The following is a 27,463-nucleotide window of genomic DNA, read 5'->3' on the forward strand; positions in this document are numbered from 1 at the left end:
ACATTGTCTCCTCACTCTATTCAACATTTCATGTATTTTGACCCCTAACTCATTCTTGATGAACTTTTATGTAATATATTAATTTGGAGTTGTTCTGTTGTGGCACATGTGTACCTGCCTGGACAAGCACAGCTTCTGTAATCTGGTGTGAATTCTCATTATGATGCATGAGAAATCTTGCTTTCTGTGAATACTGTGCAATATTCATCCAAATCAATACCCACAAATATTACTGGCTCTAAGCTCTCAATATTTACAGGAAGTACTCAGGGCTGTGAGAAGTCATAATGAATACATTTAAAAATCTGAATTAGTGCATAGAAAATATTGTGTAATATTTCTGAGCTCTCTTCTTAGTATTGCTTAACAAATATTTAGTAACTTAACTTACAAATGTTTCTGTCCCTTGAGCTCTAGTAAGTGCAATGAGCTTCCATTAGGCAGGGGAAAAATGATCCAAAAAGCAGCTGTCACACTTGCTACTAAAAATCATCTTTGCCATTCATTTAAATGGCTATTCTTGGTATTTTGCAGCCTTTCTTTATCAGAAAGAGAATTTTGTGTCTCATGTGGCTTGGTTTCTATAGTTTTTCACAGACTGAAACTGCTATGCCAGAAAACTAGAGATAAGGTGTGTGAGGTTATATATAATTGGTTCCACAACTTTTCAGCATCATGCCCCCTTTTTAATTTTTGAGAAACCCTCATGCCCCCACCTCTCCTTTACCATCATTGAACCCCCTTTCTAACAAATTCAATTCTTAATTTAAAATTAAAAATAAACACAAAAACTTGGCATGAAATTTTTTATTTAAAATTAAAAATAAGCACAAATAATTTTCTTGGCACAAAAATTTAATAAAAATGTAATTTAAAATAAGAAATAGCATAAACAAAACAATTTTAATGTGAAGGATGATGCTGCATTTTCTTCACAAGTTGGGAAATCCTAGGTCTGAAAGATGAAAGTGTGCAACACAAATAGTTTTCGACATCCAGTCGATTCCTTTGTTTCGTTTTTATTATGACTAAATGTGAAAAGCTTTTTTCACAGAGGTACGTTGACAAAAACGGAAGAATAATACATAGCACTTCTTCTCCAACTTTTGGGTAAATTGGGAAATATTTTATCCAAAATTCCTCCAGGCTTAAGTTTTCGAAAATATCTTTCACACTTGAATCATATTTCATTTCAAGTGCTTGTTCTTGAAGCACTTGTTCTTGCGATACTTCTGACAATGAATCAACATCAACGATGAATGGATTACATGCTAATTTATGAATGGGGTTGCCAGAAAAGTTGTCTGGAAAATAGTGGATGAATTCATCAGCAAGGCAGTCCAGATGAAACACAATTTTGTTCTTTGCATCTCCTTTGCAAAGTTCTTGGAACCCTTCATTTTCAGCGAGTGATGAAAATGTTGGAAAAGACTAAAAGTTAGGCGTCTGAGCTTGCATTCGATGTTTTCAAAGCTTGGTTTGGTCTGTAAACACTTTGATGGCATTGTGGTGCTCTATAATGTTTGCAGCATTGTTTCCTTGCAGCTTCAAATTGCGATTGTTCAAAGATTCAAAAATGTCCATGACGTATGCCAGTGAAAGTTGAAATGTTTGGTCCATAAATGCACAATATAACTCTTCTTTTTTCTGTTGTTTGAGGAAAATTTCCACTTCGTCTTTCAGTTCTAATAGTCTCGAAAGCATGTTACCTTTGGAAAGCCGTCGTACCTCCGTGTGAAACAAAATAATTTTATGATCTATTCCCAAATCCATGCAAAGAGCTGCAAAAAAGCCTCATTTAAAGCGCTGTTCTTCAAAAAATTGACAACTTTGATAGCCAAATTCAACGAGTCATGTAGATCATCTGGAAGCGTTTTAGCAGCCAACACTTATCTGTGTATAACGCAGGTTACGGCTGGATTTTTTTCTTTCACCAATGTCACGAATCCAAAGCGAGAGCCAAGCACCGCTGGAGCACTGTCTGTGCATACACCAACCAGTTTTTCCTATGAAAGTCCATTTTCTTCAAAAAAGTCAGAAACCATTTTCATAACATCAGAAACCTTTGATGTGGTTGTCAATTCCTTCGCAAAAAGCAGTTCTTCTTTCACAGTTCCATCGTTAATTAATCAAATGTAGACCAGCAACTGACAGCATTGTGCTACATCAGTGGTATCGTCGCACTGAATTACAAAAAAAGGAGACGTTTTCACTGCCTCCACAACTTGAAGTTTCAGATCTTTCGCCATGTCATCAATGGAACGTTTCACAGAATTGTTGCAAAGCGAAATTTCCGATATTTTTTCTTGCTTTCCACACCAAGAACAATATCTGCTGCTTTCAACAAGCAAGGCTTCACAAGAGTTTGTCCTATTATGTGCACTTTCTTGGCTTTAGCGATTAGCAATGACAGTTCATAAGACGCTTCTACCACTTTGGCTGACGCTTGATTAAAAGCTCCAGTCGTGTCTAGCTTCATGCGTTTTAAATTTTGAAGTTTAGCAGAAAAAACTCTTTTGGTTTGTCTTTCAAAGCACTGTGGTTCTTTGTCAAGTGTTGCTCAAGATGACGAGGTCTCAAAGCATCATTGCTGAGAACTGCATGGCATACTACACATTGAGGATGATTGATCCCGTTTTTTTCCATGACGATGAAACCATACTTAATGTAGTCTTCATCGTACTTCCTTTTCTTAATCGTGGCCATAATATACTAATAAAAAAATCTATAAAAATAATTTTCCTGATTTGTGAATAATAACAGACGCAAGCTAATTTGAGTTATCGCGAATGTTTATTTACTACTACTGTTATGTACGGATGCGTGATGCTCTCTATATATCCCACCACCTGTCTGGCAAACAGCCAGTCTTGTGCGGTGAGTGGTGGAGGTAACTACTCTCATGATAGAACAGTCTTGAACACAAGCGAGCTAGGAAGTTTTAAAAAGTTCCATTGCTTTCTACATCATTCTTTGGCCTCCCCACCTACCAAAATGGCACTCCTGCACATTGAAAGGCAAAATATATAATATATATTCTCATTTTGTGGTATGAAATTTGAAAACATTACAGTTATATACCTTTATTTATAGTTGTATTTTTATTATTATTGTATTTTATATTACATCTTTATTCTTGTCTACTTACATTCATAATCAAAACTGAGAAGATTGTTAATACTTAATTGTAGTTAAATAATATAGGCCTGTAATTGGACAATTTTATGAATAGTTATTATTATGTATACAGAGATGTATAATTTATTGTCTGTTGGTCTGTTATAGGGGTGGGCAAACTTTTTGGCCTGAGGGCCACATCGGGGTTGTGAAATGGTATGGAGGGCTGGGTAGGGAAGGCTGTGTGTCTCCCCAAACAGCCTGCCCCCTACTCCTTATCGGCCCTCTCCCACTTCCTGTCCCGGACTGCCCCAGTCAGAACCTCTGACCCATCCAACCCCCTGCTCCCTGTCTCCTGACTGCCCCACCCCCTGACAGGCCCCCAGGGACTCCCACACCTATTCAACCCCCCGATCCCTGTCTTATGACTCCCCCCCAAAACCTCCAGCCCATCCAACTGCTCCATGTCCCCTGACTGCCCCCCGGGACCTCCTGCCCTTATCCAACCTCCTCCCCCCCACTCCCCGCCCCCTTACCAGGCTGCTCAGAGTGGCAGAACTGGCTTATTGGAAAGCCTGGGAGGTGGGCGGGTGCAAGCTGTGCTGGCCGTGCGGCAGCATGGCTGTGGGGGAGTGGAGACAGCAAGGGAGGGGCCAGGGGCTCAAGGGCAGGGCAGGACAGTCCTGTGGGCCGGATGTGGCCCGCGGACTGTAGTTTGCCCACCTCTGGTCTATTACATAAATAAATTAATTAAATAAAAAATGTTTATGCTAATAAAAAATTCTTTTCGATATGAAAATTTACAGCCTTGCGCCACCTGAAATTTCTTCATGGGCCCCTGAGAGGGGTGCGCCCCCCCAGTTTGAGAACCAATGTTATATATTTATTGGACCAATTTCTGTTGGTGAGAGAGACATGCTTTTGAGTTACATAGAGCTCTTCTTCAGGCCTGGGAAAGGTACTCAGAGTGTCACAGTTGTATACAAGATTGAACAGATAGTTTAGCATAAGTAATTAGCAAATATGTTCAAGGTGAAGTGGCCCATTAACACTACTAGAATCATAGGATAAAAAGAGGGGTTAGTGGGTTACAGATTGTTTTAATAAGCCATAAATCTAGTGTCTTTATTAAGACCACAATTTTTAGTGTCTAGCAGAGTTATGACCTTGAATGGTCTGTTAGAAAATGGGCTAACTATTTAAGCTAAACTATTTATTCCATCTTGTATTTAGTTATGACACTCAGTTCCTTTCCCAGACCTGAAGAGCTATGCGTAGCATGAAAGCTTTTCACTTTCATCAACAGAAGTTGGTCCAATAAAAGATATTTCTTCCCTCACCTTGTGTCTCAGCTACAACAACACTGCAGATACCAGAAAGCTGTAGGTATCTTTTTGGTGACTCTAGTGGTGTGGAAAGAAAAAAATCACAAGTAATTGACTCAATGCTGCCACAAAACAAGACAAAAAACAAATGAACAAAACAAAACAAAAACACCCCAATAACATCCAGTGGAGACTTGATGAGAATTTTGTTATAATTCTTTACTTTTACTATGGTAGTGTCTATTGGCCAGCCAGGATGAGGACTCCATTGTGTACTGTACAGGTATAGTTAGGCAATCCCAGCCCCAAAGAGCTTACAACTAAATAGACAGTAGAAACCAAGTTGGGGGAAAGGAGTAGGATACTCAAGCAAAGCGATGGCTAGATTGCCAAATTTTCAACATCTTTGGGCAGGGTTACTTAGAAGGGGCTTAGCTCAACAGAAAGGCAAATAAAAGGAGAGGGGCTAAGTGAGGGATTACTGGAAGGAAGGGAGCATGCTGGGCAGGTGGAGTGAAGCTGAGGTGAAGAGACAGAGGGAAGGTCTGGGAATCAACGGTCAGTCAGCACAGGGAAGAGAATTTCCAGAGTAAAAACTGTGGAAAGCAGCATGATGACACCAGAGTCTGAGGTTCCCTACTGCAGAATGTGCTGAGGCTGTTTCTGTGTCTGCTTCCACTGGCTTAAGAGTTTGTTCCTTGGGTCCTTGCTCTTCCCTGGAACCTATCTTCCCCAAACCTTACTGGGGGAGAGGTGGACAATATATGTTTCCTAGTACCTGCCAGGGGTGGGGAATGGGGAGACCATCCCTGTTCAATTCAGTCTGGGGTGTGCTATGGCTGTTATGGCCCAAGGCTTCATTTTTGCAGAAAGTTAAGTTCTACACTTGCAATCAGATGGAAGTATGAAGCACTCTGATTTAAATTAAAAGAAACTGATGGAAATGTGTTGCTTGAAGCTGTTCCTGTAAGAGATGGTATATTAAATAGTTTGAGCAATTGGACCACTTGCTCCCAACTGCATGTGCAAAAGATATGAAAAGTTATGGATGTGTTAAACAATTTAAAATATATTTCACTTTAAGTTGTCTTCATTAACTGTGTTTTAGAGTTGAGGATTTTTTTTTAGCAACTATGACTCTCTTATCCCAGATATATATGCAGTTGAAGTGAAAAGCATAATGACAGCCAGGAAGACACACTGGGAGCCAGGTAAAATACGATGAGGAGGGGGCACTTGCTTGATTCCTTTGGTCAAAGTGATAGGTTTTTAACATCAGCTTGCTGTGTGACAAGCTCTGGAACAGCAGGCTGCATGAAGCTCAATTGTTCTGTGTCACAGGATAAGGGAGTTTGCTACAGAGCTTGTGTGTAGTGGTGTCATAATGTCTGAAAGTCAACCTATTGGCTGAATAACATGAAAAGCATGCTGACTATGAGAGCTGTTGACAGATGCAGTTTGTTGGTGTCCAAGTTTGGATCAGGATGTAGAATGGCATGTGCACATTGCATCTTGACAGCCTTGGAAATGGGCCCGGTCCAGGACAGATGATCCATGCTGCCCATTCCAGGAAGCCCAATAAATATTTTTAAATAATTGATTCATGTCCCAGATGGCTAGAGGTAACAGCCATAAACAGGAAAACTTTCATTAGCACAATTTAAATTTTAAGATTTCCTTTTTTTTTACTGTTGTGTCATGCAATGACCTTTATTTTGCTATGTATCTGGGTCTCAGATACTCATCAAAAGCTAATTAAAGCAATTAATCAGCCACTTATCATCCTTCATGTAATAATTTAATAGAACACTTTCTCTGGATGGTGAAAACATTAACAAAAATGCTCACGTACATGGTTATCCCATAGTGTCAAAAATATTTAAGTATGTATTTATAGAGCAGATTGGTCAGGTACTGTGGAAACTCTGACAAAATTTTCTATAATGACCTCTTAGACTGGCTTTCTTTATAAGCACCCACAGAGAAAAAGCAATCACAAGTGAGACTATTGGACAAAGATGAAAATGAAAAGGGAGTTTGCAGCAGGCTTTCCAGATCTAGTTTTGCAGACATACTGATATGACTTTTTCTTAGTAATAAAAAAGTGTAGTATATGACACTAAGGTTAAACAATAGTTGAGTGATCTATCCTGAGATACCGGTGTGAGATTATAGGGGATAACACAGGGAAGAACTTTGAGATAAAATACATTTAGTTCAGTGTAAAAATCTAACATTTATCTTCTTAGAAAATGGGATGATGGAGTAAGAAGGATGGAAGACACCCACATGAAGCCCAGCCAATACTGCGCTTGGGGTAATCCTGAGTCCTAGTTTTGTGCAAAGGGAAAATTCAACTACATTAAACTGACTCCATTTCTCATCCTGTGTCTGCAGATCAGCCAAGTAAACAGGTATGTAGGCTGTGCAAGGCAGGTGAGATGATGACTCTCATTATGTATATAGTGTTTCCTGTACCAATTTGCAACCTTCCTGCCTGGGGCTGGTGATAAGGAGGAGGTAGCGAGTGCACAGGATTATTTGGTAATGAAATTGCTTTTTTCTGGGTTTTAAATCTTAGCTTACAGACTGGAAGCTATATTCACAGAAAAAAGAGTCAATAAAATCACATTTGTTTGGAGTTTTGCTTTTAGCTGGCATATGGAGAAGGTTATTCATCCAGTGTTTGGCAAACAGCCTCACTTAATCAACACTATCATGCTGCAGGCAGGGGCGGCGCTACCAATTTTGCCACCCCAAGCAGTCGCTGCCGAATTGCCACCGCCATGCCCAAAAGAGTGGCAGAGCTGCCACCGAATTGCCGCTTCGGGACACGGACTGCTGCCCCATTCTGAATGCCGGCCCAAGCACCTGAGGGTGGCTGACTTATGCAGTGGGTCTAATTGTTTTTAAAGCTACAATGCCATTTCTGGGCCAGCCCCAGCAGTTCCAGGCCCCCAAAACAAATTGTTAGAGTGGTGAGCCCCCCATCCAGCTGCAAGGGATATTGAATCTACTTCTGGGGGCAGTGCTGTCCTTAGGATTTATGGGGCCCTACGCAGTATTATTAAACTGGTGCCCCTATGCTCAACTGAAGGCGGTCCCCAGCTGGTGCTGCTGACCCCCGTGTGTCAAGGGGGCACAGCCATCACCCCAGCCCGCGGACTCCCAGAACCATCCTCCCATTGCTGACACACACCGAGCTTCGTAAGCAGCAGCCGTTGAGGTAGTGACTCAAGGCAGGCTTCACGCTGTCACATGCAGGCTGCATCTTGCCAGAGCCCCTGGCCCTCCTGCAACCCCGCACCGCTCCTGGCTCATCACGGGCATTTTGACAGGAAGTACCAAACAACAAGTACCAATAACAACAATAATAATGCAAGTGTGTGTGTATGTGTTTGTGTGTGTGTGTGCGTGTGTGACGGTGTGTGTGTATGTGTGTGTGTGACAGAGAGAGCCAGTGCGTGAGAGAGAAAGAGAGAAAACATCTGTGTGTGTGTGTGTGTGTGTAGCGCTGTGTGACTGAATATGTGTTGGGGAGTAAGAGACTGTGTGTGCGTTTGTGACAATCTGTATTGGGGACCTGTGTATGTGGGTGTGAGAGCCAGTCTGTGTGTGAGAGAGACTGTGTGTGTGCATATACTGCATATGCCTAGGGACGGCCCTGTCTGGGGGTAACATCTGCTCTCACAAAATATGGTGTATGGTCCCTTGCATTTCTCCACTTGGTAGCTTGACTCAGTCAGCCTTGGACAAATTGTGGGGTTGCAATGCATTAACTCCCCAAATGAGGAACTGTATCACTCTTTTAGGGAATTTGGTAGGCATACCCTAACCTTGCAACTTTGCCACCAGAACATGCTCCATTTAGTAATGGCCGAGGCAGAGCTGTGACATTGAGAATGGCATCTGGAGCACTTTGGGCAGGCTGCTGTCTTTCTGAGTATAAACAATCAGATTGTAGACATATACAGAAAGAGAGTAAACCTAGTTGGAAAAAAGAGTTGGACTAATTGTCCACTATGCTTAATATCCCCTCTTACCTGCTTAGTTATAGCATGGATTGCCAACTTTCCAAAATAATTCACCATTTTTTGAATGTCTTACTATTGTCCCCATTAGCAACTCCTTGGAGATATCTGGCCAACATATCCAGTTTTGATCATATTTCCCAGAAGAAACCAAGCACAGTGAATAAAACTAAATTCACTGGGCCAAATTCCCATTTCTCCTCGAGTCCTTTGCACTGCAGATAATAGTCACAGTTCTTATTTTTCCAACTTAGTTTTTCCAACTTAGTTTATCATGGCTCAGTTTTATGTGTGCCTATATATGTAACATATACTGTACTGGCCCTTTAAAATTATTCCTGTAGTACAGGAAAGGAGTAGATGGTTTTGTATTTTTACAGATGCTCAATTATTCAAGGGAATTCACCTTGTGGGGGAGGAACCCTTTGCAAATGGCTGGTGAAGTTTTACGCCTCCAGGACTGTGTTTATATAATGTATATCTCTCCCAATGGATTTACTATATCACTGCATTTATTTCCAGTTTACAAGAGGTAATATAAAATTTAATTGGATTCAAGTTATCTATCTAAAAACTTCAAATAAAATAATTACTTAACATTTTGCCTGCCAGATTTTATCAGCATTAAATGATTACATATTATTTTCACGTTTAAAAGAAGTTTAACATTTATCAGCAATTATGGATATAAAAAGAAATCTAATGATATCATAAAATTTAGTACATTAAAAACTTCAGAAATAAAAACTGGCAGTTTAATTAAAGGAGAAAGCCCATAGGTCAGAATAGTGTCACAGGATAATGGTCTTTTGTCCTAATAATGGATAGTTGAAACCACTTCCTTTTAGGCTATATCTATATTTGTGCGCCTATCTGAGTACTAGCTTGTGTTCATCTTGGTGTGGGCCAACCCAATCTGCACTGAGAGTCCACAGCTGTTATGCTGTATGTGCATAGAACCCTGTGTACCTGCATCTATCTGCATCTGCACTGCTGTTCTCGGTATACCAGATTAGGGCTACCATTTCAGGGGGTATATTCCAGGGTTCTTTGAGTCACAGGGCGACACCCTAGAAACTGCTTTTTGGTGTTTTATTGGTACTGTTCCCTGCCTTTGCACGTTTGCTGCTGGTACTTCCTGATTAAGTTGCCTCTCCCTTTTATCCCTTTTGTGCAAAACTGGGTTGAAATCCTGAATTAATGGGTGATGTGGTCCAGTTCCTTGTTGCGGGACAAATATTTATGCAGTGGAGTAGGCACATGTTGAGACCCTGGATTGCATTTTGCCAGCATCAAAACAATCATTATGGAGAACTTACACTGTTTTTACAACTTGGGCTGGAGTTTCTGCTGTTGATGGTTGGTGTGAAGGTGGTATGATGTGTTTATCAGTCAATTTGTTTATGCTTCTCAGTATTGATACCTGTGAGTAACCCATCATATCAACTTTTGTGTACTGTTAATAAGTCTTGGGGCAGGTCTGCAGATGGCATCAGCTGCAGTCATAGTTATGTAGCATTGCTCTTCATTTTGTGTCTTTTTATTGCTGTTTACAATAAATATGTGTATGGAGAGCCCTACATCCCAAAACGTAGAGCGGTTTTCTGTTTTGCTTATGGGCTCCTGTTTTATACAACTACTGGGTTTTGAAGTACTCTACTGAGCATAATTAACAGTTGAATGGAAATCTCTTCTCTGCCTTTGTGACAGTTGTTTAAGGTCAGGGGCGTATCTGGTACTTGCTACAATTCATACCCCTTTAGAAGCCCACTGTTATCAGGATCACTTCAATGCTTGTAAGATGTTGATGAGTGATTCCTGAGGGGCAAAAGCGCAGCCATTATGTTGATTTTTAAGTTGATTGATGTCCCAGTTACTAAAAGAAATTCAGAGCTGTTTCTGACCTCTTTTCATGGTCTGCTGCACAGGTTTTCAGGTGATGGTAGGGTTTTGCTGCACCAGAGTGGCAGTGTGATTGCCAGCATATTCTGTGGGATTCTTTTACATTTAATTCAACATGTTTCTTAATGCCAATATTGAACAAGGAAATCTGCCCTTTCATGCCTATGTGTATGACATCTGCTTTGTTGGAAAGTCGTAGAGAGTTTCCTACCACAGAGAACGTACCTACAACCCTTTCCATCCCTGATGTATATCCCTGAAACCCCCAATATTTGTGAACGTTGTGGGAGATTAGAAACCATTTCCAAAGTCATCCCAGCAACATTTTGCACTTGAGGTAGAAAATCTTTCCATGACTTGATGTGAAAATTTCTCATGGTACTACAGGTGAAAATCTGAGGCATCTGCTTCAGGGTTTTCAGTGTGGACAATGGCCAGCGGTAAGGGGTGGTGGTGGTGTTATGGCATAGTAGGGTCCCCAATGTAGACATACCCTCAGTAAAGCAGGAGAACAATCACCTGGCAACATCTTCCTTTTCCAGACTCTTGGTGTTAGAATACATTACTGGTGGGTTTAGTAAAGTAGCAGCAGTTAATCACTTGACCAAAAATGCAGAAATCTTCCTGTTGGAAGAGGGGCTCAGGACATGGCAGCACCAACATACTTCCAATGGACGGAGAAAGTCACATTTCAGAAAGACTGCTGTATGTGGGAGCCTGGCCAGTGGAATTGCAAATTTTGGTTTCATTGGCCCCAGATTCTTTTTTGGTGATCATATTTACTGCCTGTAAACTGCTGCTTCTTCCTTGCTAATTTATTCTGTTCAGCAATCTCCATTTGTCCCCTCAGCAGTAACCATCCGGGACATTTGGACCTAATCCTGCTACAACTTTGTCACACAAGACTTTGTTGTTTTCATACATACCCTCATTGCAGTCATTGGCACTAGTCTTTAGGTAAGTCTCCTTAAACATAGACAGTTTTTTTTAAACCCAACCCTTCAGTTTTTGCATGCCGAGTTTACCCACAAGGGTTAAATTTCATTACAGAGCTTGAAATTAAAGTAAGAATTTCAATTTTGAAACCTTGATATAACCTGTTTATGTCATCCATCAAACCTTACTCGTGCAAGTAGTTCTTGCTTGCATGCATTCAAATCAATGGCACAACTCAAGGGAGTAAGAACTAGTTGAATGAGTAAGAGTTGCCCTAAAGCTCAACCCTCTTAAAATTTCTATTCATAGCTACCTTTTTATTTTCTTTTTTGTCCAGGCTGGTTAAGTATCCTAATTGGTAATGAAAGATAATGGTTAAAATAATGTTAGCACAGTAACTAGAGAGCATTGTGATTTGAATTCATTGTAAATATATTGTTGGTAAAAGTAACAGGAAGAAAAGGCAAGGAAGAAAATAAATGTAAATATTAGTGGGCTCCATTTTCCCTGTGGTAGTATTGATTTAATTCATCTTACTTGATAGATAGGATGACTAAGCAAAAAGTCCAACTTCAAAAGCATCAATAGAACAAGAAATAGGAGTGTAGCAGGGGAGATGGAAAATGATTAATGCTACTTTGTTAGAGAAGAGAAAAAAATCTCAATCCTTCTTCATGAGAGATTCATCATTTTCCTTCATGTTCTACAGCTATCTTAATAAGTGTTTGATAAATGCCCATTTAGCTATAACAGAAAAATCATGTTTAAAATCTTGGTTCATAGGTCATCTTTCAAAACATTCCATCTTCATAGCAAAAAACTTTATCAGGTTCTCTATGCAAATGCTTAATGTCTTCAGTTTCAAACAATTCCCAGGGGAAAGCAGTGAGGAATTTAATTATGCCACAGAATATTTATGGCAAAATAGGGCGTAATATGTATATATTCACATCAATGTCGAACTGTTTATATGAAAATTCCACTGGAGATATTGGTCTCAGTGGAACTGCACAGTACTCCACATGCGTATATTCAGGCAAAAGATTAAACCCTCCTCAGAGGGACTCTGTGATTTTATATATGGGGGTTGTGAATGTTGTCGAAATGTGTGAAGGAGGTAGAGAATGCAGATATTTTTCTCTGTTAGTTCACAAGTCAACTGTAATGCTTAACCATACCGAGGTTTGAAAAGGAAAACAAAGTGGGGGGCGGAGGGCGGGAATGGTAAATGTAACTGTGTTCATTCCACATGCAATGAAACTTAATTTCTCTCATTTCAGTAGGCTATGACTACACTACACCATGGGGGGGGGGGGGTCAACGGGAGAGTTCTTCTTGTTGTGGGTAGAGTACAGAGGTTGACTGGAGCGTGATCTGCAGTTGATTTGGTGGGTCTTTACTAGGCCCACTAAATCGACTGCCGGTGGCTTGATCTCAGAGCATTGATCCCCACTGTAGTGTAGACCTGGCCTCAGTTACCACCTGGGAGAGCCATTCAAGGGACAACACTTGAAGAAGTAGTGCATCTTTCATAGGACAATTGTAAAACGTAATCAGATGATTCTAAGACCAATCACATAAGAAGGTGTTCATTTAGGGCACAATCATAAGAGGCGCTGAGTGCTAACAACACCATTATTGTTAAAACAAATGAAACAAACATAAATTGTTTTCTTTTATAATTAATCATTTCTCCATAAACACTAACTTTTGAAACCATGTACAAGCTCGTATTTTTAACCATAATGAATATTAACAGGTTGCAATGTAAATGCGGAAGGTGCTACTTAATTAAACGTAGCTAGTGACCTTGTACATAGAGATTTGTTAGAAGCATTCTCTAGAATCTGGATCATGTCTATAATCTGGGGTAAACTTCACTGTGGCTGTTAGCTTCCCGAATCTCAGTTTTTCAGCTGCCTGTGGTTCAGAGGCTGTGCTTTCCTGGATATCTCCTTCTACTTCTGACCAGGCTCAAGACACCCTTTTGGAGGGAAGATCCTTTTCTTTGTCCTCCTTCCTGTACTCTAATGATGTCCCTCAGATATTGTCCTTGGTTTTCTGCCTTATTTCCTGCAAACAAGTTTGGTCAGACAGCCCCGCCTCATCCATTAAAATTGTTCCTAGGGTCCTCCTAATCATATCATCTGACTCCCAAATACAGTACATTTCATAAACAGTATAAATTACGATTAAAACAAACATCTCTTCACCTGTGACCTGTTTTAATTCCTGACCTCTCATCTTACATTCTGTCTTGCAGTGTGATTCCCGATCTGACACACTATACTGGATGTCATGCAGTCAACTCAGACTTAGTTGTGAAAACTAACTCCCCTTTTTACCTCCTAACGCCCCACTTCATATTTCTAATAGAGTGGACAGTTACAGTACCTTTCCTGTACTGCATACTCACAAATATGCAGTCATCATCTACTTACCTCTTTCCACCAGTCTTCCACCTCTCCCCAAAATGAGTCATGCATATACACTTATATAGCGATCCTGTCACTAAATAATGTTGGACACAAGGTTGGTCCAATAACAGATATTACCTCACCAATCTTCTCTCTCTCATACCCTGGGATCAACATGACTACAGCACTACCAATAATAAATCATATTGAAATTTTCCTTTCTAAAGCTCCAGAATCAGTGTGATCCCATTCTCCCTGTGATAAACATCAGACCTTTATTTCTTCCATAGAGTACTGGAACTACACCCTTTCTGGCTTTCTGGGGTCCCACATCAATTCCAACCTGAATCTCTCATGCTCAGTGTTCTCACCATTTACAGCCCACCCCAAAACTCTTACACTGACTTTCCTGTGGCTTCTGTATAACATCTAGATCTCCTGTCTTCAAGGCCTTTTATAAACTAGTTCTCAGCTACTCTTCTGCTCTTCTCTTCTTGTCCACAGCTAACAATCCCCTTACTATCTTCCCCATTTTCTTCTCCTTGCTTCCTTCCACTTGTATACTTCCTTCATACAATCTGCTGTGCCTCCAGCCTTTCCTCTTTAGAATAAATTTCTTCTAAAAGGTCAATTGCCCCTAGTTTCCCTGTCAGCTAAGTGTTGAGGAATTTGATGACAAAAATCAAATTATGGATCCATCTTAACATGCTAACTCTCATTGCTCAGACCCATGGGTTTTACTGATCCTTCAACACCCCTTCTTCATTTATATTTTGTCTATTTTGACTGTATGCTATTCAGGGAAAAGGTCTTGTAGTAGTGGTATTATACAACAAATAATCTGTGTTTAATATAAATCATTGTTTCATTGCCAGGCTCCCTGCATCAGGATTCCCCAATTATGAACAGTCACTCTGGTTTTTAATAAGCATTTCTTAATAAAGCTCTCAGCATGGGATTTCTGACTGCTTGCAATGAGCTTCCTTTCTTTCAGAGATACCACTGATAGCACCATGTATATTAACTTATAGAAAGCTGGAAGACTTTCAGAAAAAAGTTATCATTAGGGATAGTTGTAGTGATTTGCTAGGAAAAGGGCAGACAACATTTCTCCCATTTTAGTTTACGTTTGATTCAAGGGACTGTTATGATAATTGGGCCAACAAATTTACCCTAATTATAAGTTCAGCTGTAAAAAGTGAGTGTGACAATTTATGAACTTTCAATGACCTGTTATATAAAATTGTTTAAGAAAAGATGTAAGAAGGAGACAGACTTAATTCAGTTCATTTAAACAGAAAAAAAGTTTTACTGCTACCACTCAAGGACCGTGTTAAGATTATGACTGGTAAGAGGAGTAGAAGACTAGAAATCAAAGAACCAAAAGTATTGTGTTGGAAATTAGACCTATTGGTAGACAAAATAATGAGAGGATGGATTATTCCACCCTCACTGCTTTTTGGGTTTCTTAAAAATAAAAATCTTGTAGGAAAAATTAGCGGAAGCAGTAGCTGTCTGCCAACAAAAGTTGCAGCGAGCTTTATCATCTTGGGTGCAAACCCCACTGTCTCTTGGCACCCCAGACTTCCTTTATTCTAATCCTAAGAGATATCCTGACAACATTGGGCTATAGAGAGGGATCCAGATGAAATTGCCACCTCCACTGGCTACAATTAAATCCAGATCAATGCCTGGGATACTAGAATAAGCAATACTTCATTATCTTTTCCGCATCTCTCTTAACCTCATGAGGGCCACACAACAGGCATTAATGTTGACACTGGTCCTGGTCTCTCAACCAGGCAAAGCTGCAGCTAGGACAAGTGTAAGAATGGGATTTGGGGGGCGGGGTGTTAGCTAATTCATGGTATAAATAATAATAATACCTCCCCCAAATACAAAGCAAACAGTGGAAGGACTTCTCCAATCTAAAATCCATTGCTGGGGTGGATGCGTCCTCATTTCCTCCATGTCCATGGTGAAAGGATTTCTAGACCAGATTTCCACTTCGAACACTGAGAGGACTTCAGACTACATGGTATCTACTAAGGTCTTTCTCCGATAGATGTTTGAATGTGTGGAATTCTATTCTTCACGAGGTGAGGCACCAAAATTGTGCTCATTGCTTTGCCCAGCATGATATCAGAGCCTGATTACCTGACCCTCCTAACACCTCTGTCCATGACCGTGAGACTCAGAACAGGAGTGGTGAATTAGGCTCCAGAATGTTTTATTCATTGGCATCTCTCTAGAGGTTGAGAGAGTCTCGTCTCTTATAAGATGTGTGTATGTAATTATCCACCACAACTTAAAAATGTATTCTTAAAAAGAAGATTATTAAAAAAAAATCAACAAAATAAAACAATCCCTCTGAGTAAATGGTGGTAAAAAACAAAACTGATGGTACAATGTATCTCATCAGTACATTCTGTACACCTCGCTGAGCTAGGCTTCCCATAGTATAGTTACAGAGAAAAGCCAAGAAAATCTTACATCAAATCACTGGGCTACAGAAATTTTCTCTCTTTCTGGCCCATGACTATTCAAGTATTTTATAAGAAGTGGAGTAGCTTCAACAGGAGAGAAGCTAGAGATCCACACCAGAATAGCCAATAGCCCAGTGATTAAGATATTCACCAGGAACAGTTGACCTGGATTAAAGTACCTGCTCCAGAATGGGGAAGGTATTTATGACCCTTGGTCTCCCACATCTAGCCTCCCACCACTGGACTACTGAATATAAGGAATGCACTACCCATCACTTCCTATCCTATCCCCTTAGATATATAGCCTAGAAAACTGAAATGTTTCATTTTGATAATGTTGTGATGATTAGTTTTGACATTTACAATTCTTTTCTTTTTTCATTTTGACTGAAACAATTTACTGACATTGACATGAATTCACAACCCAAATCTGTATTGTTTTAGGCAACAGCAACAACAAAAAACAAAAACAAAAAAATCAGCAGAAAAGTTGTTCCTCGTTCTAGGTTTGGAACATACTTTAGTAAATTAGATTATAATAAATTAGAGTCCATAGAAGAGCAACAAAAATGATAAAATGTTGAGAATACTTGGCTTACTATGAGAAAAGGTTCAAATAACGAGCATGTTACGTCTTGCGTAAAAGAAGACTAACAACAGTCTTCAATTATGTTAAAGGCTGTTATAAAGAGGATGGTGATCTACTGTTTTTCATGTTCAGTGAAGGTAGAACATGAAGTAATGGGCTCAATCTGCAGCAAGGGAGATTTAGGTTAGATATTAGGAAAAACTTTCTAACTATAAAGATAGTTAAGTTCTGGAATGAGCTTCCAAGAGAGATTGTGGAATCCCCATCATTGGAGATTTTTAAGAAAAGTGTTGGCTAGATACCTATCACCGATGGTCTAGGTATACTTGATCCTGTCTCAGCACAGGGGGTTGGACTTGGCCTCTCAAGGTCCCTTCCAGCCCTACCATTCTATGATTCTATATTATCAGCATATGAAACCGGGTATGTTGGTTAAAAATACTTTGGTATTAATATCTTCTTTAAAGTGTACTTTGTGGGGAGAAAATAAATCTTTTTTTTTCAAATGGTATGTTAAGAAAAGAGAAACAGCTGCAAAAGTACATGGTACAGTGAGTCCTAAAATACTTGCTCTATCTTTGCCCTAATAGCTAACTGTTTATCGACCATGTGTATAATTTTCTCAGCAATTCAGTAGGGTGCTAATCTCACTGGTTTTAGACTGAAGAATTGTCTCATTCATAAGTTCATTTTCTGGAAATAAACACAACTCATATAGTTATATATCTATAAACCCCTAATTGAAACTATTTATATCTAATTTGTCTTCAAATAGCTAAGCACTTGTATTTATCTTCTATCTGCATTATTACTGACTTGGAAGATAACAAAGGCAAAAGACATTCACATCCCTTAATTGCTGTTATTAACACAATTCTTTCTTTGTTTAGTCAGGACAATATGTAGTGTCTGCCTGAACAATATCTGGATGGCATAGCTCTGATTCAAATCAAACATTAAGACAGGTAGAGCTGAATAAATGAGCACTCTTCTGGAGCGTCACTAATCTATCAAAGCCTGAAGCAAGCCTTGCTGATTTTAGCATTCTGTCATTCTTTCTCATTGTCAACACATTTTCCATGAGCAAAGTTCCCTACTCTCTGCAGAGTTCAAACTCCAGTTTTCTTACCTACTTTTTGTGTAAAAGTGATGACATTTGCTATGCTACTTTGCCTAGTCACAACTATGTATGCCCAAGAAATGTCAAGAAGGTATTTTTTCTATAAAGAGTATTTTCTAGTGGTAAAGATGGTTTTAGATAGGAGAGCAGCTACCTATAAAATATAGTACTTAACTATTATGCATTCCTTTCTTAACCTTTTTATTTATAATATAAAGAAATGCATGTAGCATATGTATATATCTTCATTAACAGTCCTCTCTGTCAACTTATCTGTTTTCCCCAGGACTTGTGCTAATATTCCTACTACCTCAGAAGCTTTAAATAGCCATCAAAAAAAAAAAAAAGAAGAAAAGGATTGCCTTCCCTCAACCATCCAAATGTGTAATTTTCCCCCTCCCCACCATTTACTCTTTCCCGATACCCAGGGCAGTCAAGTTGGACCAGTGTTAGTTTTAAATGTCGCATCTTAAATCTAATGATTTAAGTCCTGTAATGCTAGAAATGGGAGCTTTGTCCCACTGATGATTGGAGATTCCACTAGCTCTCCATTCTAGCTCTGAAAGGATTGGAAATACTAGATCTTAAATTGCTAACTATAAAACAGTGGTTTTCAGCTTGTTTTTCATTTGCAAACTCCTAAAAAATATCAAATGGAGGTGTGGACCTGTTTGGAAATTCAACCTCTGGTCTACGGACTCCTACTATAGAAGTCTTAGGCTGAAAACTGACTGAATAGAATTCAACTATAAATTTTGCACATTCTTGGCATAGGATTTGACGCAGTATGAGAAAGGGCACTAAACTGTGGGTTTCTATGGTAACGACAATACCATATTGTCAAATATGAGGTGAGGTATTTACATACTTTTGATCAGAAAAATGGAATGTCTTTTCTGGGATCTGAAACTTTATTTTCTTAGTCACCTTTTGTGGACTCCCTGGGGTCTGCTGACCACGGGTTGAAAGCCACTGGTATAGAAAATGTTAATAGATTACTTTTTAGACATTGTGCAGCTCCCTGTAAACCCTGCTATGGTACTTAGGTTCATAGACTGATACAAGAACTAGTTCCAGTTAAAACAAAACAAAACAAAACAAAAATTACAACACTCCAAAATTTTCATGGCAAGTACACATTACATGCTGGTGAGTTTTAAAGGTTTTCTTTGCTCCCTTTTGGGATGATCTGTATAAGTTATCTATAGAGCTTGGCAAATAACATATTTTTCAGGTCACTGGCAATTCCAAAAAAATGGAACGAAAAAATTGTTTGGGGTCAAACAAAACATCTCATTTGACATGAAAGGAAACATTTCATTTTGATTTTGAGCATTTTTTTTCACATTTAAAAAAATAAATAAAATTCAAGGAAATTTGGAATTGAAATTGTTTTGAATTGAAACATGTTTCATTTTGAAAATGTTGAAACAAAAAGTTTCAATTTACAGCATTTATTTTAGTTTTTATTGAAACAAGTTGAGACAAATATGCAAAAGTTTTAGTGTAACCAAATCTGCATTTTTGTCTAAAAATATTTGTAGTTGAAAATTTTTGCCCCAATCTACTCATTTGGCCTACTCTCATCCAGATGAAACTTTTCTATCATGCTTCTCCAGGAAGCATTTGTTTATGCATGTAAAATAGATTAATGATGGGTAAATCATTGTCTTTTCATAGAATCATAGAATCATAGAATATCAGGGTTGGAAGGGACCCCAGAAGGTCATCTAGTCCAACCCCCTGCTCAAAGCAGGACCAAGTCCCAGTTAAATCATCCTAGCCAGGGCTTTGTCAAGCCTGACCTTAAAAACCTCTAAGGAAGGAGATTCTACCACCTCCCTAGGTAACGCATTCCAGTGTTTCACCACCCTCTTAGTGAAAAAGTTTTTCCTAATATCCAATCTAAACCTCCCCCATTGCAACTTGAGACCATTACTCCTCGTTCTGTCATCTGCTACCATTGAGAACAGTCTAGAGCCATCCTCTTTGAAACCCCCTTTCAGGTAGTTGAAAGCAGCTATCAAATCCCCCCTCATTCTTCTCTTCTGCAGACTAAACAATCCCAGCTCCCTCAGCCTCTCCTCATAAGTCATGTGCTCTAGACCCCTAATCATTTTTGTTGCCCTTCGCTGTACTCTTTCCAATTTATCCACATCCTTCTTGTAGTGTGGGGCCCAAAACTGGACACAGTACTCCAGATGAGGCCTCACCAGTGTCGAATAGAGGGGAACGATCACGTCCCTCGATCTGCTCGCTTTTTCCATACAAAAATGTAAGTACTATGTTTCCTTACATGTGGTTTAACAATCTTTCAGTAAACCTGGCTTTTGACCTCTAAATTTACTAATTTATTTATATAAACAAGTCTTCCAAAGTAATACTTCTAAAATAAATTGACAGACTGTATTTGAAAGCATGAAAATTGAAACTGAAAAAAATGACATATTAAAATCATCAATTTATTCTGCTAAAAAGGTAAAGCTTATCTGTGGGTTATATATCCAGCATATCTGAGGCTTTCTCAGACTCTATATTTGTTATTAAGAGACTATTAAACTGCTTTTTAGTAATTCAATTACTTTATTTTTTTTGTACAGAATAAGTTGAACAAAAGATGTAATGAGGAATAGTCATGCACTGAAGAAAAATTTCCATAGCAGTAAGCAATATCTAAACTCTAAGTTTCTGCATTGAAACTACTGTGCTAATTTGCAATTTGGCTTTTACACCTTATTTTTGTGGATCTATAACGTAATTAAAATGTGGTTTAGTTCCAGATACTTTGGCAAGATCAATTCATTTTGAAACTGATGCACCATAATATTATTTCCTATCCAGTATGTTGGACCTTAGTAGAAGTGGATCTATAAATTTGTGTATTAATATTAAATTTATGTTGCCTTATTGGTGATTACAATAATTTTTAAAAATTATGTATTCAAATATTTTTGGGGTGAAACCATGGAAAATAAGGTAAATTGGGAAGAATGGCTTGGATGATATTGGCAAATTTTCAGAAGTTGGGCAGTATATTTAAATGTTTTGATATAACCCCCCCAAAGTCCCTATGATAGGTTGTGTACCCCACACAGTTGCTGAAGGGATTAATGTGGCCCTGAGAGGCCAATTAACATACCTGGAAACACCTGCAAGTGACAGAGGAAACCAGGCTTAATTGATAATGAAGTCCAGCTGAGGTGGGACTGGATAGTGATTATAAAGCTGGGAAGAGTTTAGCGTTAAGGGGTTATCGCTTTCTGAGGGACAGAAGAGGTAGGAAGCAATCCAGGGAGGCAGTAAGGAGTCAGGAGGAGCTAGCTGTCAGTTACAGGGGCCTTGGGCTGGATCCTAGAGCTGAAGGAGGGAATGGGTTCCCCTACAAGCCACCAAGGAAGTTGGGGTGAAACCCCCTGAGATAAGGAGTATAAGGCCCATGGAGCCCCGAGACAGATGGAAGGACCGGCTGTAAGGTCATTGGACTATAGATTGGACTCTGTGTTATCCCAAAAGGCATGGACTAAAGTGTGACCTGGCCAGGAGGGCAAGTTGCAGGAAGAGAGACCACCAGAGCGACAGAGCAGAGTAACCATTGGCAGGGTGGCAACATAGCGGGAGACAGCTGCTACACCAGGCCTGGCTATAAGGAAGTGCTCATGCAATGGGTGAACCCCCTCACAGTCCCTAAGCCCATCTGTAAATGTATTAGTTATTTCTTTTGTTGGCAATTCTCTCATACGAAACTGCTTCAGTTAAACCTCATAGCCATTTGTTTTCTGCAGGCTTTGTTTCAACTGACCAATGACTGAGCAAGATTTCCCTCCCACCCACCGCATCTTTATGCCTAAAGTTAATCCCAGGAATATTCCCCTTGATAATATTTTGATACCTATATTAATTATGCAGAAGAAATACTCTGCTATAAGTACAAGACATACTATACTGCTGATGTATTATGGATTACTTGAATTATGTGTTCTCAAAAAGATAAAGCAAAAGGTCTGGTTCTGATTGTTTCATCAGAAGACATTGCTTGAGTTTCCACCAATACATTTTAGTGATAAGGCTTCAAACTAAATTCCATTTGTTTGTGCAAGATAACATGTTGGTCATGTGATCTTATCAGCCAATCAAGGGACATGTTTACTTACAGTTTATATATTTCATCATGTGATAATTGAATTTCATCATTTGTGCCCTTCAGCTGCAATATAACAAGGTTTGATGTCTACAAAGAAGTGTTTTGGCTCTGCTATGTGTAAAAGCGATAAATGACCAAAACAAAAAACAAACAAACAAACCCCCGCCCCCAGATTGGGGAGGGCATTTTTTTTAATTCTTCAGAAGACTGAGTTACAAATATTGTTTTGGGGTCATACGATGAAATTTACAAATTTGTTGAATTTGAGTGTCTGTTTGTGAAGGTGAATAATACCTGGAGCCAGTAGAGGCATGTGATTTGAAATCTTCTAGATCTATCAGCACACCTCTGTCTTGCAGCTAAGTCCAGATCTTTGTGAAAATGGTTTAAATCTGGGACAGTTCTGCTGAAGTAACCTGAATTACTTCAAATGTATAGTTTTGTTGTAATCATGTTGGTGCAGGGTATATGAGGCAGAAGATGGATGAGATTATATCTTTTTATTGAACCAACTTCTGTTGGTGGAAAGTACAAGATTTTGAGCTATCAATAAAAGGTATTATTTCACCGACCTTGTCTCTTTCAAATTTACACTGGTGTAATGAGATGTGGTTCTCTAATTTTCAACACTTCTGCTAATCTAATGTTGTGGACTCCTTGAACAGCAAATGTAGCTTATTAAGCTATGTGGTGATTTTGATGTAAAAGATTATTGCTTGAGAGACCTAGAAATTAATTTTGGTGTGTTATCTAATTAGGATCTGCACATGTGAACCATAAGGATAAAAAACAGCAATAGTTCATTCCTCTAGCCTGGTCTAATTTAAAATCGTCTTTCTCTGCATCTACATAGCCTATTCAAATATGTAGTTTTACTTGTTTTATTTACATCACTGAATTTGTTTTGCATAACAGAAGAAGATATAAAATCAGATATCATTTGTATACTGTGGAAAATCCTTGGTTGAACAATGTCATTCAGTACTTATGTATGTAAGAAGTACCAATATCTTTCATACCTCAGTAATATTAAAATCCTTAATATAATATCTTCATAGGCCAGAAAGCAGCCAGGGGAGTTGTACTGATGTCTAAGTCACCATGTGTAATCAGTATACCACGAACCATTGTTGACTTTCATCAGTAGAAGGGGTAGTCAAGCTGGTGCCAATGGTACAAATATCAATTTGTGATTGGTGAATCATGACAGAACAGAACATTTTTGTATGTTGCTGCATATGCAAATGATTGGTTAGTTGTATTCATGGACTACAAAGCAGACCTTAAGTTATTTAATGGATGCTGAATGAGCCAGACCCTATTGTTTATGCTTTGTATTCACTTCAGCTCTCAGTTTAATCAACTTTTATGTTGTTTCTATCAGATTGGAATCACTGAGAATTTTGGGAGGATATATTATATTTTGGATTGGAAACTGGGTTCGTGACATACTTGCTAGGTACACTACAGAAATTTTGATCACAACCTTTGGAGCAGAAATAAATTGACATAATTCAGCATAAGGTACTGAGAAACTCTGTGGTATCATGTGACATTTATTGACTGGTTGACTGACTGGTTTCAGAGTAGCAGCCCTGTTAGTCTGTATTCGCAAAAAGAAAAGGAGTACTTGTGGCACCTTAGAGACTGACTGGTTACTTTCAGCTCATGAGTTATCCACTGCTGATGTGCTCTGTATTGCATTTTTCAAAAGTCCCTTCCTATAAGCAAATAGACTGGTGACATGCGTCTGTTGCAGCAGTACAGGACTTACTACTCAGGACTGCCCTGTGTGTTAGGAATGGAGTCCAGGATAAATCTAGGGAGGCAAGGTGAGTGAGGCAAAATATTTTATTGGACCAGCTTCCTGAATATAGTATAAATCTACTCCTTTAAGGTAAAGAGTTCAGGTGTAGCAACTGTCTGTGCTCAGTAGGCTCAGTTTACTTTTGGAAAAGAATAGTAATTCTGCTGAAGAGAGAGCAGCTAAGCAATAGCCTCCCCAAAAAGGAGATGAATGTGGTTGACAGTCATCTTCATGTTCTTCTACGGATACTTTGTGATATAATCTAAAGTAAGTCTTCACTATTTCCTGAAATCCTGGATAACTTTAACGAGAAAATAAAACAAAAATTCTTAATTTTTCTTGATGAAGTTGAGAGTGTACGTATTTGTCATGTTCCACTGTCCTTCAGTGGCTACCTTGCACATTAGATGCTGATTTGTCACTTCCAGAAGAGCAGTAATCTGACAATCCATATCCAGTTGACTTTGTTCATTTGACTGGGTCCTCACACTGTTGCTGCTGGCTGCCTGCTCTGTACAATACACATGTATTCATAAGGACAAAAATGGCCAGAATGTACCATTTGATAATCTACTGTGAGCACCTATGTATTAGAGGACATTAAGTTTCCCCCAGTTACCTCCAGATTGAGCCTAATAACTGATGTCTGATTAAAGTATATCTTCAGCTACGCTTCCAGCCTTGATTTTCAGACTTCAAAAAATGAATAATCCACTACTTTCCTTGATAGTTTGTTCCAATGGTTAATCATCCTCTGTGTTAAAAATTTGTGCCTGATATTTAATTTGAATTTATCTGGCTTTAGCTTTCCACCTTTGGTTCTTGTTATGCTTTTCTTTGCTAGTCTAAAGAACTCTTTAGTAGCCAGTATCTCTTCCCGTGAAGGTTCTTATACAATGTAATCAAGTGAACCCTAAATCTTCTTTTTCATGAGCGAAACAGATTTAAGTTTCTTCTTGTAAGGCATTTTCTCCAGCCCTCAAATAATTTTTGTCTCTTTTCTGCACCTTCTCCATTTTTCACCTTCCTTTAAAAATGTGACCACCAGAAATATGCACAATATTCAAGTGTCAGTCCCACCAATGAGGTATACACAAGTAAAAGGACCTCACTACTCCTACTCACTACTTACTTATTCTTACATTTGAAGGATTGCATTAGCCCTCCTTGCTCCATTATCACACTGGGAGCCCATGTTGAGTTGCTTGTCAATTATGACCCCTAAATCCCTTTCGGAGTCATTGATTTCCAGGACACAATCCACATCTGTAGGTATGGCCTGAATTCCTTTTTCCTAGATATATAACATTGCATTTGACTGAATTGAAACACATTTTGTATGAATGGTCCCATTTTACTAAATCATCCAGACCACTCTGTATTACAGTCATTTATCACTCCACCAATCTTTGTGTCATCTGCAAATTTTCTCACTAATGATATTAGATTTACCTCTAGATCATTGAATCACAAGTTTTGTACTGTTGGGTATATTACCAATCTCTCTAAAACCCCACTAGAAACACCCCCATGCAATGATGATTTCCCATTAAAAGCTGCTTTTTATGATCTGCCAGTTAGCTGGTTCTTAATTCATTAATGTGAGTTTTATTTGTATTGTATAGTGCTAATTTTTTAATCAGAAGATCATGCCATATTAAGTCAAATGCCTTAAAGTCTAAGTATAGTACATCTAGAGAGACTAGGAGGGTAAGGTAATATCTTTTATAGTACATCTATGTAGTTACCTTTATCAACAATATTTCATCTCTAAGAATGAAATCAGGTTTGTTTGTCTGGCACATTTTCCATAAAACATATTGACTGGCATTAAATATATTCCCATCCTTCAATTATTTATTAATTGAGTTCTGTGTCAGCTTGTCCATTATTTTGTCTTGGATGGATACCAGGCTAACAGGCCTATATTTACCTTGGTCATCCCTCTTACCCTCTTTGAATATTGGCTCAGTATTATCATTCTTCTATTCTTAAAGAGTTGTCTGAGAGAAATTCCAGGACTCCTGGGCATAAATTATCCAGGCCTGTTGATTTAAAAATGTTTATCCCTAGTAAGTGCTGTTGAACATCCTCCCTTCATTATTAATGGACTTAGTTACAAACATCTTCAATTAATATGACCATATCATCCTATTTCTTTCCAAATACAGAACAGAAATATTTATTAAACACTTCTGTCTTTTCTGCCTCTGTACGTGGTGGTTCTAAGAAGAATCTTGGGCAACTTGTCAACCTATTTGCACATTCTTAAACTCAAGATAATATTATTGTGTGTACAAAGTAATGGATAATTATTGTTTTTTAAAAACAAGAGATGTGTGGAATTCTTGATTTGTATCATAAAAGAAAATCAGTATCCAATTCTGTGGGATAACAAACCTTTTTGCAGACATGCTGCCCCAAAACATTACAGTGATGAAGTGATCCATTTTGATACCCATGAAATTTTGTATGGCTATCCCTAACTCTGTGTTCATGCCAAAAAAGATTTTGAATTCACTTGACCAATCAGAAAACTTGGCTCAATTTTTGTGTTTCCAAAAAAAAAAAAAACCTGTTTAAACAATAAGTTCACCTGGTTAAATAATTATAATTATTAAAATTATTTTATGTGAAAAACTGTCCCTTTTAACATGGATTTAAAATAAATACACAATTGTGACCCATATTTGCCAATTGGTAAATAATATTTTGGAAGGATCAACTGGGAGTTCAGCACCCAACTTCCACTGACTTTCAATAGCTTGTGTGGAGCTGTGATTTTATTTACAGTGTGTCAGGCACCTAACTGCCTTGTGTGTGTTTTGAAAATCTCCCCTTTGTTCCAGTATCCTCTCAAAAAAACAATCAACCAAACAAAAAAAAACCCAGTTATGTCCAAGTGACACTATGAACCTATCAAATAATACTTAAGATAAGTTCAGAATAATTGAGTTGACAGTTCAAAAGAATGGTTGAAAAATTCTGGGTTTCAGCATAACCTAGATCACTTGGAACAGAAGTGGGAAGGAGAATTCAATAATCAAAGCTGACAAGATGATTGGAAAGACATAATTAACATGCACAAGAACCACAAGTGCCCTCTCTGAAAGATATTGGGCCAGATCTTTAGCTGCTGTAAACTGGCATGTCTCCACTGACTTATGGTTGAGATGCATTGATATCAGCAGAGGATGTTGCCAAGTACCCAGGGGAGAAAATAAATACAGATATTTTGCTTAACTGCTCTGCAGAACAGATCATTTGGAATTTTGCAGTTGAGTGCTGGAGAAAAAGCTATCACTTGAACGTTTTCTGCATTGTCCTAAATTAATTTTGTTTTGATCATTTTTTCAAGACAAAATGTGTTTAAAAGCTTTATTTCATTGTATCTAAGGTCTTGGGTGCTGGACAGTTGCCCAGAAACTCTGAAAATAAATACATATACCTTTCCTGGAACTGCAGCAAATAGATGTATTTCAGTCATTGTCTCTGTCTCTGTATGCAGGTTCACTTTGTGCAGATAATCCAGCCTTGGCTTAAACCCATGAATATTTTTCTGCTTCCACTTGTGGTTTCAGCAGACAGTTCC

The 27,463-nt window shown here is 38.6% G+C and overlaps 1 pseudogene; it reads right to left on the reverse strand.

Moving 5' to 3' along the window:
* Nucleotides 1–1,467: 1,467 nt before the first annotated feature.
* On the reverse strand, nt 1,468–25,813 carry LOC122455638 (annotated as a pseudogene).
* Between the last annotated feature and the right edge of the window lie 1,650 nt (nt 25,814–27,463).

This window comes from Dermochelys coriacea, chromosome 9, assembly GCF_009764565.3.
Source record: "Dermochelys coriacea isolate rDerCor1 chromosome 9, rDerCor1.pri.v4, whole genome shotgun sequence".
Classification (NCBI taxonomy): domain Eukaryota; kingdom Metazoa; phylum Chordata; order Testudines; family Dermochelyidae; genus Dermochelys; species Dermochelys coriacea.